The sequence below is a fragment of the Styela clava genome, chromosome 5, assembly GCF_964204865.1.
Source record: "Styela clava chromosome 5, kaStyClav1.hap1.2, whole genome shotgun sequence".
In the NCBI taxonomy this organism is placed as follows: Eukaryota; Metazoa; Chordata; class Ascidiacea; order Stolidobranchia; family Styelidae; genus Styela; species Styela clava.
In genome coordinates this window covers 4093816-4104975 of record NC_135254.1, presented here as the reverse complement: position 1 = coordinate 4104975, position 11160 = coordinate 4093816, and the positions used below count along the sequence as shown (strand labels likewise).

Below are 11160 nucleotides of genomic sequence, written 5' to 3'. Positions count from 1 at the left end.
TTCATTAAAGAGAAAGTTTCAACTTGATTTCTGAACGTGGAATGTAATGCATTAACACATAGAATTAGTTAAATATTCAAAAAAATATTTGGAAAGCCAACATGACATATTGAAATTTCCGATATGTACTTAGCGAGAGTTACGATTATAGGAAAAGGCCATATCCAAATCGCTGTAGCGAAAAATTGTGCAATAAAGGAAAAGTTTCAACTTGATTTCTGAACTTGAAATCTAATCCGGTAACACATAAAATTAGTTAAATATTCAAAAAAAATATTTGGAAAGCCAACATGACATATTGAAATTTCCGATATGTACTTAGCGAGAGTTACGATTATAGAAAACGGCCATATCCAATTCGCTGTAGCGAAAAATTGTGCATTAAAGGAAAAGTTTCAACTTGATTTCTGAACGTGGAATGTAATGCATTAACACATAGAATTAGTTAAATATTCAAAAATATATTTGGAAAGCCAACATGACATATTGAAATTTCCGATATGTACTTAGCGAGAGTTACGATTATAGGAAACGGCCATATCCAATTCGCTGTAGCGAAAAATTGTGCATTAAAGGAAAAGTTTCAACTTGATTTCTGAACGTGGAATGTAATGCATTAACACATAGAATTAGTTAAATATTCAAAAAAATATTTGGAAAGCCAACATGACATATTGAAATTTCCGATATGTACTTAGCGAGAGTTACGATTATAGGAAACGGCCATATTCAATTTGCTGTAGCGAAAAATTGTGCATTAAAGGAAAAGTTTCAACTTGATTTCTGAACGTGGAATGTAATGCATTAACACATAGAATTAGTTAAATATTCAAAAAAATATTTGGAAAGCCAACATGACATATTGAAATTTCCGATATTTACTTAGCGAGAGTTACGATTATAGGAAACGGCCATATCCAATTCGCTGTAGCGAAAAATTGTGCATTAAAGGAAAAGTTTCAACTTGATTTCTGAACGTGGAATGTAATGCATTAACACATGGAATTAGTTAAATATTCAAAAAAATATTTGGAAAGCCAGCATAACATATTGAAATTTCCGATAATAACGGTGGAATCCATTCGACTAACTAATAGACTTCAGCATTTTAATTTCGAGTCAATGATTAGTTTTCAATGAAAATTTTTTTTTGAAACTAATTAATTTTTAATTTTAATTTTACAGCGAATTGGATATGGCCGTTTTCTATAATCGTAACTCTCGCTAAGTACATATCGGAAATTTCAATATGTCATGTTGGCTTTCCAAATATTTTTTTTGAATATTTAACTAACTCTATGTGTTAGTGCATTACATTACACGTTCAAAAATCAAGTTGAAAATTTTCCTTTAATGCACAATTTTTCGCTACGGCGAATTGGATATGGCCGTTTCCTATAATCGTAACTCTCGCTAAGTGCATATCGGTCATGTTGGCTTTCCAAATATTTTTTTGAATATTTAACTAATTCTATGTGTTAATGCATTACATTCCACGTTCAGAAATCAAGTTGAAACTTTTCCTTTAATGCACAATTTTTCGTTACAGCGAATTGGATATGGCCGTTTTCTATAATCGTAACTCTCGCTAAGTACATATCGGAAATTTCAATATGTCATGTTGGCTTTCCAAATATTTTTTTGAAAATTTAACTAATTCTATGTGTTAATGCATTACATTCCACGTTCAGAAATCAAGTTGAAACTTTTCCTTTAATGCACAATTTTTCGCTACAGCGAATTGGATATGGCGGTTTCCTATAATCGTAACTCTCGCTAAGTACATATCGGAAATTTCAATATGTCATGTTGGCTTTCCAAATATTCTTTTGAATATTTAACTAATTCTATGTGTTAATGCATTACATTCCACGTTCAGAAATCAAGTTGAAACTTTTCCTTTAATGCATATTTTTTTGCTACAGCGAATTGGATATGGCCGTTTCCTATAATCGTAACTCTCGCTAAGTACATATCGGAAATTTTAATATGTCATGTTGGCTTTCCAAATATTTTTTTGAATATTTAACTAATTTTATGTGTTAATGCATTACATTCCACGTTCAGAAATCAAGTTGAAACTTTTCCTTTAATGCACAATTTTTCGCTACAGCGAATTGGATATGGCCGTTTCCTATAATCGTAACTCTCGCTAAGTGCATATTGGTCATGTTGGCTTTCCAAATATTTTTTTGAATATTTAACTAATTCTATGTGTTAATGCATTACATTCCACGTTCAGAAATCAAGTTGAAACTTTTCCTTTAATGCACAATTTTTCGTTACAGCGAATTGGATATGGCCGTTTTCTATAATCGTAACTCTCGCTAAGTACATATCGGAAATTTAAATATGTCATGTTGGCTTTCCAAATATTTTTTTGAATATTTAACTAATTCTATGTTTACTGCATTATATTCCACGTTCAGAAATCATGTTGAGACTACATCCAAATACTTTTGTCATTTTCAATATTCATTACTTTCACTTACTTTGTATCGGAAATTTCTATCTGTTTTGTTGCTTTTAGGAATATTATTTTGAATATTTATTCTATATGTACTGCATTAGAATCCCTTTTCAGAAATGCTTTGGAAAATTTTCCTCCACTGCACAATTTTTTGCTACAGCAAAATTGCTTGTGTGTCGTTTTCTATTATTGTGACTCTCACATACTATTTATCAAAAAATTCAATATGATATATTGGCTTTCCGAATACGTATTGTATTTGTTACTGAATAAGGTTACATGTTCAATCAAAACTTCGTTTTATTCATGTTGATAATGTTATAAATGACTCATTCACAAATGCTGTATTGTAATTTGTATTTTCACCAGCTGAAATGGCCTTATCTTATATTGTTTTAAATGTGGCAACAGGTATTTTTTTCGCTATGACACCCGGATGTAAAGTTGTATTTTTTGTGCTGAAATTGTGGCAAGATGACACCGGTAAATATTTTCGGTACCGGTACCGGTATACTAACAGATATTAAATTATCAACTTGGCAAGCGAATTTGTTAGAAAAATATTTTATATCTGACAAATCAGATGAATGCAAAAAGGGATATAACACACAAGAGCTGTCAGCTTCCTTTTTTGTACCGGTACCAGTAAAAGAAAAGTTACCGGTAGCATTAAGTAATTAATTCTGTAATTCCATGCTGACGCTTGATATATGGTCACAAGATTGAAGGTATAATATTTTAATAGGCCCAGTTCTAGATAAAATATATAAAATATTTGTTACTGCAAGAAGGTTTACAACTTGCGGAAATAGGTTGTGGTACAGAATATTATTAGAAAATTATAGTATTAGAAATACAGTTTATTTTTCGCCAAACCTAAATAACAATTTTTATTGAATTGTATACCAATCGGAATCTCATGGGGTGGGTTGCCAACCGTCCTTCATTTCAAAGGACAATCCTTTAATTAAGCTTTTTGGTCGTTCAGCATTTAGAAAATATGCTAATTGTCCTTTATTCTTTCTAGCGTCGTTTTGCCCGATAGTTATAGTAGGCTACTGTGTTTGATATTGTTTTGTTCTTGAAAAATTGTCTCCGTTTCTATATTTGCAAGCTTTTAATTATTCTTTTCAATTTCGCTTTGGTCCGGCTCAAATAGCCAACGAAATAACAATTTTATTAACATTGTTTGGGTCTAATGTTAAATAAAAATAAATGAAAAACACATGAAGATTGTTTTGATATATCTTTTTAGCTTGTATATAATTTTTAACATTTTTTTTTATATTGTTCTTTCCTGCAAGTTACAAAATAATGATGACGGTAATCTATGTTCTTTATTGAAACTTTCCATAGTTGGCAACCCTAGATGAGACAGAAAAATATGTCCGATGGGCAAGCCTGGTTTTTGAGTGGTATGGATCAAATGTGCATGAAATGTAAAACTTAAACGGTACTTGAAGACTTGTCGTAATTTAATGTTAATAAAATCAATATTTCTTTTTAATGCGCCGTGATTTGTATCAATTAAAGTGATTGTGTCGGGAGTTTGAAAACAAGAAGGTCAAGATATATTTCTTATCATTATTCTCTCCATTCCAGGACTATGGTTTCCCAAACTGCTTTCAACTCGGTCTGAAGCACATATCAAGGAAATTTGATTGAAATGAATAAAGCTGCTGGACACAGACTCTAGTCTTGGGTATGAAGAATGTTTTATATCAAGATTTTCTAACTCATGTTTTCACTCTTTGTATTTGTGACATTCCAAGACAAACACTTGATACTAAATAATTAATGCAATGAAAACAAAATAAAATTTAAATAGTTCAAAGTAAATTTGTCCAAAATGTTTTGGCTGAAACAACTAAATCAATCGGATCAATAACCTTGCAATTAATGTGAATTTCTTTCCCTTCTCCTGTTTTAGGTTCTGTACTGTTATTGTCCAACCTTACTTTTCCTATTCTAATCTATCATAGTTGGGTCTGATTCAGGATATTGAAATTTTGAATATGAAAACCTTGCATTCATATACTTTTTTGGGGTGCTATCATATTATTTGCCCACCAGTGAGCTAATCCTAAGTAAGGATAAGTTAGATGAGGCAATAGCAAGACATTACACACTGCGGTAATGGACTGGTTTAAACTTCTAGATCAGCCCTAATCAGCCTAGTATCAAGCGAATGTTTCATGGGTGCTTGTCTACTGTCTTGCTTAGAGATCAGAAATAAAAACCTTGATCAAATCAAAAGTTTTTGCATTCTGCATGAAATAAATTGCAGGTACTCCTGTAGTATGTTCTAGTGTCCGCCATCTTGGTTCGCATACTACAGTAGTACCAAATTGCACTGTGAATAAATTGCATAAAATCTCATGTGGTAAATAAATTTGCATTTTTAATTTCAAGGTAGCAAGAATATATTGCGATCCGATCTCTCCAACATGAAAACAATAAATTGCGACAAAATTTTACCGATCACCAGAACGCATTGGAACTTATCATGGCCAAGTACCGACAACAGATGATGAAGTTTACCGAGCACCAAAAGTATCAACATTTTTTTAAATCCCAGGGTTAGGAAAGTTAATTGTTTTATTAATTTTTTTTCAAAGGTTTAAAATACCATGTATCTAAAGCAAATAAGAAAACTTGCTAACTAATCCCATATTATGTAATGTTTATATGTAAATTAGCTTTAATATATTCTTATTGTTGTGCACAAGTCACACTCCAGCTTTTTCTACACTTTAAGTAGTTCATAATGTCATAGCTAATGAAATCAGTATTATACTAATAATAAAGAAAATAAGTAATACTACACCAAATACAAAGTTCCTGTCCATGTCAAGAAATTCCACCTTGGTTGGGAAAAGTGGTATTTTGGGTTTTTCTAAACTTCTCAGGGAAACACAATAGTTAACCTGTGATTTTCAATCTTATTTTCTGGTTTGACTCTTAAAAATATTTTCAAGGCTTGGATCATAAAAATATCGTGCACGTCATTAATGATGTCCTCGTCAAATTAGAAATATTTTAAATACAAACAACAAGCATTTACAGCTACACTGTAACAATCAAAAAACTAATCAGTGCTTTCTAACATACAACAATACATTTTAACTTTTGAATATTTTAACATTTTAACTAGTCTTTTATTTTCATTTATTATCCCAGGATCATGACAGCGCTGCTGGAAGTCTTGCCGAACAGGCTTCAACTCTCAAGAAAGAGATGGAAGCGAGAAACACATATCAAGAAAATTTGATTGAACTGAACAAAGTTGCTGGACACAGACCAAGGTCTACTTTAGTCTTAGGTACGACAAATTTTTACAAGAACCAGTACTAGCTTTGCTCATATTGTAACGCAATATTTATTCTATTATCTTTAACTGTATGATATTTTCTGGCATGAATGTTCGATTTTTATTTTTACCGAACACTGGAGCCCGGTCCCCCAAACCATTCAGTGTGGCCTTGTCAACACTCAAATTTTTCCCCATCAAGCATAAAATCTGAATCCAACAGTTATGTTAAAAAAGCTGCTCATGTGAGTAAAAATACATGTTTTCATTGTTTTGACTTGTGTCTTTATTATTGGAACGCTGAGCAACAGTCATATTCTTTTGTCTTTCTCGCAGTGATTTTTTGTGTGGCCCGGCTAATTATATGAAGTTGGTTATATGGCCAACCGGAAAAAAATGTTGCACACCCCCTGCTTTAGAATAATAGTAAATAAAATGTAAATCTCAAACAAAGTTATATTTGCCAAATTCCCATTTCTGTCTTCAAGGTATTCAGCAAGAAAATAATGCAACCTACATGGTTCCTACAACATGAGAACGATGAATTGCGACAAAGTTTGACCGAACACCAGAAGCCATTGGAACTTATCATGACCAAGTACAGACAGCAGATGATGAAATTTACTAAGCACCAAAAGTATGTGGATCTTGTCAATGTATTTCATAATCTCAGGGAGAGGAAAGTCTATTGTTTTACTATAAAATGGCTGTATTATTACTAATAAACATTTACCGGTAATTGAGGGTCCATTCTTTCAGAATACTACATCGTTCTCACACGAACAATCCTATTTCCCGTAGAAATGGCAAATTAACCCAATGAACTGGTTTCGCCAGTTCAGTACAGCGGCTCCACAAGTTTACATTCAAATATGAGAGTCTATATAAAATATATACAGGGTGTCCATAAAGTTCTTTTACAATTTCAATTTTGGGGGCTCCCGAAGTATGCGAACCAAGATGGCGAACATGGGAATGTAATATGTGTACTAGGTTAGGGTTAGGCCATAATTTTAGGTATAAATACTACGGGAGACTCTTGGCTAGTCTTCGAACTGATAATAGGACTAAAATAAGGAAAATTGGAAAAAAATTATCGCCTAACCCTAACCTGTTACCCATGTTATGTTCCGATGTTGTTTTTTAACCAGTAATTAGTTAGGTTTTTTTACTCCCATTTATTACATCTGTGAGGGCCAAAACAATATATGGTATCGATAAATTTTCTTCCAATTTTAAAAAATTTCCCGACTTTATGGACACCCTATATATTGTTTGAATGACATCGAATACTTGTACTTGTATTTAAAACAAAATATACTTTTTATCAGATTTAACATTATTATCAGACCTGCTACACTTTAAATTTTGCTATGTTTTGCAAGTATTAGTGTTAAGTATTGTACTGGGGTACCTTGAGCCTATGGAATGTTCCAATGGGGTTCCACCCCACCAAAAAGGTTGAGAACCAGTGGATTAGGCATATTGGAGCGACAATTCTAAAAGCTAAGAAGAACACATTATAGCATGGGGAGTGCAACCTTTAATACAGGAGGTCCAGATAGAAATAACTGGGCGAAACCTGTTACGGCATTGTAAAGTCGTAGGCATGTATAAACTAGACTCAGGTATTGGCTTCGCAACGCACAGGGATTGGAATTACTCGCACGTACCAAGTTAAATTTATTTGAAAACTGATTTTGCGATCCGCATATCATTCAAAATAGCCACTCTTGTGGGCCGCATTTGGCCCACGGGCCAGTCGCAGGTTGCACACCTGCATTATAGTATTTGTAAATTAATATTAAAAATCAAAACCGCATAGCTGAATAATATTCACAAAGAATAATTATGATATTTTACTTGGATTCAAATATTTCCACAAAATCAATGAACCGTGACTTAGCAGCATTTATAATTTATTTATATCTTCCATTTTCATCATCCAGATCACTGAAAACACTTATCAAGCAGAAAAAACAATATCATAAAGAGAATATGGAACTCATTGATAAGGTATTGAGACTAAAGTTATTCTAGTCCACAGTTAGGTTGTAGTGCTTGGTTACGCCATCCCACAATATTGGTTACCCTGGCCCACAATTCTGGTCCCACATTTCAGTTTATCACAGATTTGATTATGGGGATTGGTTTTGATGTAAAAGAACATGTTATTAGTCCCATAACTAACCTCATTAGGTATACCCTGCTAAAAGTCTTGTTATCGCTGTGAATATATGCACAATTAACCCTCTGACCACCACAAAATTGTGGAATGGCAAACTGTAGGAGTAACCTTGGTGGTGTTGAACATTTATATATACAATCTTATAGTAGAAACAGTGTGTACCAATATGGAGGTAACTAATTTTGTTTGCCTACTTTACATCATGTTGTATAAAGAGACTGAAATTTATGGTCAGAGGTAGGGTCGTCATCGGCCTGCCGATATATCGACCCTGTTTTTCACAAATTTCGAAAGATCGGTATCCGCTAATTTTACCGATTTATATCGGCCAATCATGTGACTGCCAAAGTGTCAAAATTACGTCGGAATACAGTTTTATCGTTATCCCTCAATTATGTCGTAGTGCTTGACAGCTTGGTTACCCCACAATTTCAGTTACCCTGGCCCACAATTCTGGTCCCTTGTTTCCGTTTAGTGCAAATTTGATTATGGGTATTGGTTTTGATGTAAAACTAAAAGAACATGTTATTAGTCCCACAACTAAATTCGTTAGGTATATCCTCCGTAATTGCTGTAAATATATGCACGATTAACCCTCTGACTTCCACAAAATGGCAATTTGTGGGAGTAACATTGAGCATTTATATATATAATCTTATAGTAGAAACAGTGTGTACCAATATGGAGGTAACTAATTTTGTTCGCCTATTTTACATCAAGTCGTGTAAAGGGACTGAAACCTATGGGCAGGGGGTATATTCACTTGGCTAACACAGACAGTCCTCGTACTTGTAATAGAACTAAATTAAGGAAAATCGGAATTATGGCCTAACTCGAACCTGGTACACATACTACGTGATTTCTGAAATAGGCATCTTGATTAATCAAGTTAAGTTTATTATATATTTGCCATTGATATCAAACAATATATAATGGGCTACTATTATTTGAAGGAGTGGAATCTTTCTTACTTGGCAATCTTGTCATTATAAATGCTGGCGGTTTGACAATAATTATTCAAGCAAAATAATTCAACCACATGGTGGCGCTGAAGGTTCAATTATTTCAAAACAAAATAGATGGTAGTTTTATCTTAAAAAACATTGATTATCTTTCCATGTTTCAGATCCATGAGATGGCTGCTGTGATGAGGCATGCTGCGGATGTTGATGATGAGCAATATTTCAGAGATTACGAAGAATTATCCTGATTGCCGAATTGACCCGATTGCAAACAGAAAATGACATTTAAAGAGAAATGCTGATGATATCTTAGAGTTCATCTGGAGGATTCTGAATAGACTGAAAAACAAGAGAATAAATCTGAAATGGTGCTCACTGACAATACTACTAGTGTCAAGACAGTTATACATGAGGGGGAATCCCCCTAAGACTACTCCCCAGACAATTATTATATTACAATAGGGAGGAAGTTTATGTTCCTTCAAAGGATAATCCCCTAGTATGTGTATCAGGTTCATAATTTCATACAGATTTTCCTTATTTTAGTTCTATTACGAGTTTGGAGACTGTCTATGTTAGCCAAGTGGATATACCACCTGCCCATAGGTTTCAGTCCCTTTACACAACTTGATGTAATGTAGGCAAACAAAATTAGTTACCCCCATATTGGTACACATACTTCCGGAGTGCCCCTTTGTCCTTGTGTTTCTATCAAAACTCAGTATTGAGAAAATAAATCTGGTTCATACAAAGTACTCCACACAAATCTGTAGACCTGGGTTTCCAAAACTAGGGTCTGCGGACCTCTGGGTGTCAGTGATGACTGCACAGGGGATCCGCAACTATATGAAAAGAGTCTGGTCTATCTTTAATGATTGACTTCAACTTAAAAGCCATTGCATCATTTTAGTTGAGCGCTGCACCCAACGATAAGATTTAAAAACTGGGGTTCGCGGTTCCAAAAGTTTGGGGAACACTGCTGTAGGCAAGAAGCTCGAGCAACAACATAAAAAAACATCGAGAGAGAATATATGTTTTTTCACCTTACTGTTGTTACTTTATGTTTTTGTTGGAGCGAAAAAAAACTTATTTGTCTCTAGACATGCAACACGCAGAAATGTTCTCGATTAGCACCCAAATATAGGGAAATCCCCATGACCCCATCAATTTTTACAAAGAATTACCCCCCAATAAAAAGGGTGTTTTGGAATGAAATTTCCCGCAGACCGGCAAAAAAGCTTTGCGGACCGGGACCGGAGGTTGGGGACCACTGCGCTAGTCTATATTATCATCGTTTATGTATAATTAAGTACACGGATATAAAAAGTGTGTTTGATGAGAGACTTTTTTTGATTGGCATATTATAATAAAAAGGGATTCCTCAAGCCTTTGAAATGTTTATCGGGTTCCGCTTCTCCATTAAGGTTGAAAAACCACTGCCCTAGACAAGAAACACTTTTTAAGAGGTTTTGGTTAGCACTCAAATTGACACGTTATTTCCTTCAATATGAAGTGGTATGGCTTAAAAGGGCTATGTTAAATTTTTGAAAATGATATTAGAATTAAATTATTGCTCGAATTAACTTTCTTGCATTTTCGAATCCGGACTCATCGAATATACAGGGTGGCCCAAAAGTAGGTATACAGTTATTTTATTTATTTTTTATTACCTTCCAAGCAGCTAGAAAACTAATGTAAAATTCACACTAGATTTATTATCTGAAAAATTAAGCAATTTTTGTGGTACTTAACAAGTCACATAAAGTGCAAGTAGCTTCAGAGCATATAAAATAGTTCAATAACTATATACCTACTTTTGGGCCACCCTGTACAGTAGGTAGATTTCAATATGTTTTTGATGTGAGCGTAATTAGAACATATGAGAGCGCATGATCGTATTCAGAACATATATCGATATTCCATTATGAAAATATTATTGTAGAATTATTATGTTTTAAAAATTCTCAATTTAACATAGCCCGGCTTTTGAGCGAGTACATGGTCAATTGGCTACTCTCCGTTCAATATAGTATCCCTAACATTTGGGAACGGGGCTTTCTCACATTGTGCTCATGCATCAACCTTTACACTTCTTAATCACCGACCTTGGGCCCAAAGTCATGGATGTGGAGTTTGTTAGTATTTGGAGTCGTATTCTCAAATCCGATGGTCCAACTTCAAGATTTTTGTAAAAGCCTGTGATTGTGTTTTCCTTCTGAAAATTTTGTTG

At 33.8% G+C, this 11160-nt stretch overlaps 1 pseudogene across 1 annotated transcript in view; it reads left to right on the top strand.

Moving 5' to 3' along the window:
• Positions 1–3180: 3180 nt before the first annotated feature.
• LOC144422816 (FGFR1 oncogene partner 2 homolog) overlaps positions 3181–11160 on the top strand; it is a 54882-nt pseudogene continuing 46902 nt past the window's right edge. The window contains exons 1-3 of the transcript XR_013475397.1: positions 3181–3198; positions 5651–5792; positions 6269–6417. The product of XR_013475397.1 is annotated as an FGFR1 oncogene partner 2 homolog (transcript). The remainder of the gene's footprint in view (positions 3199–5650; positions 5793–6268; positions 6418–11160) is intronic.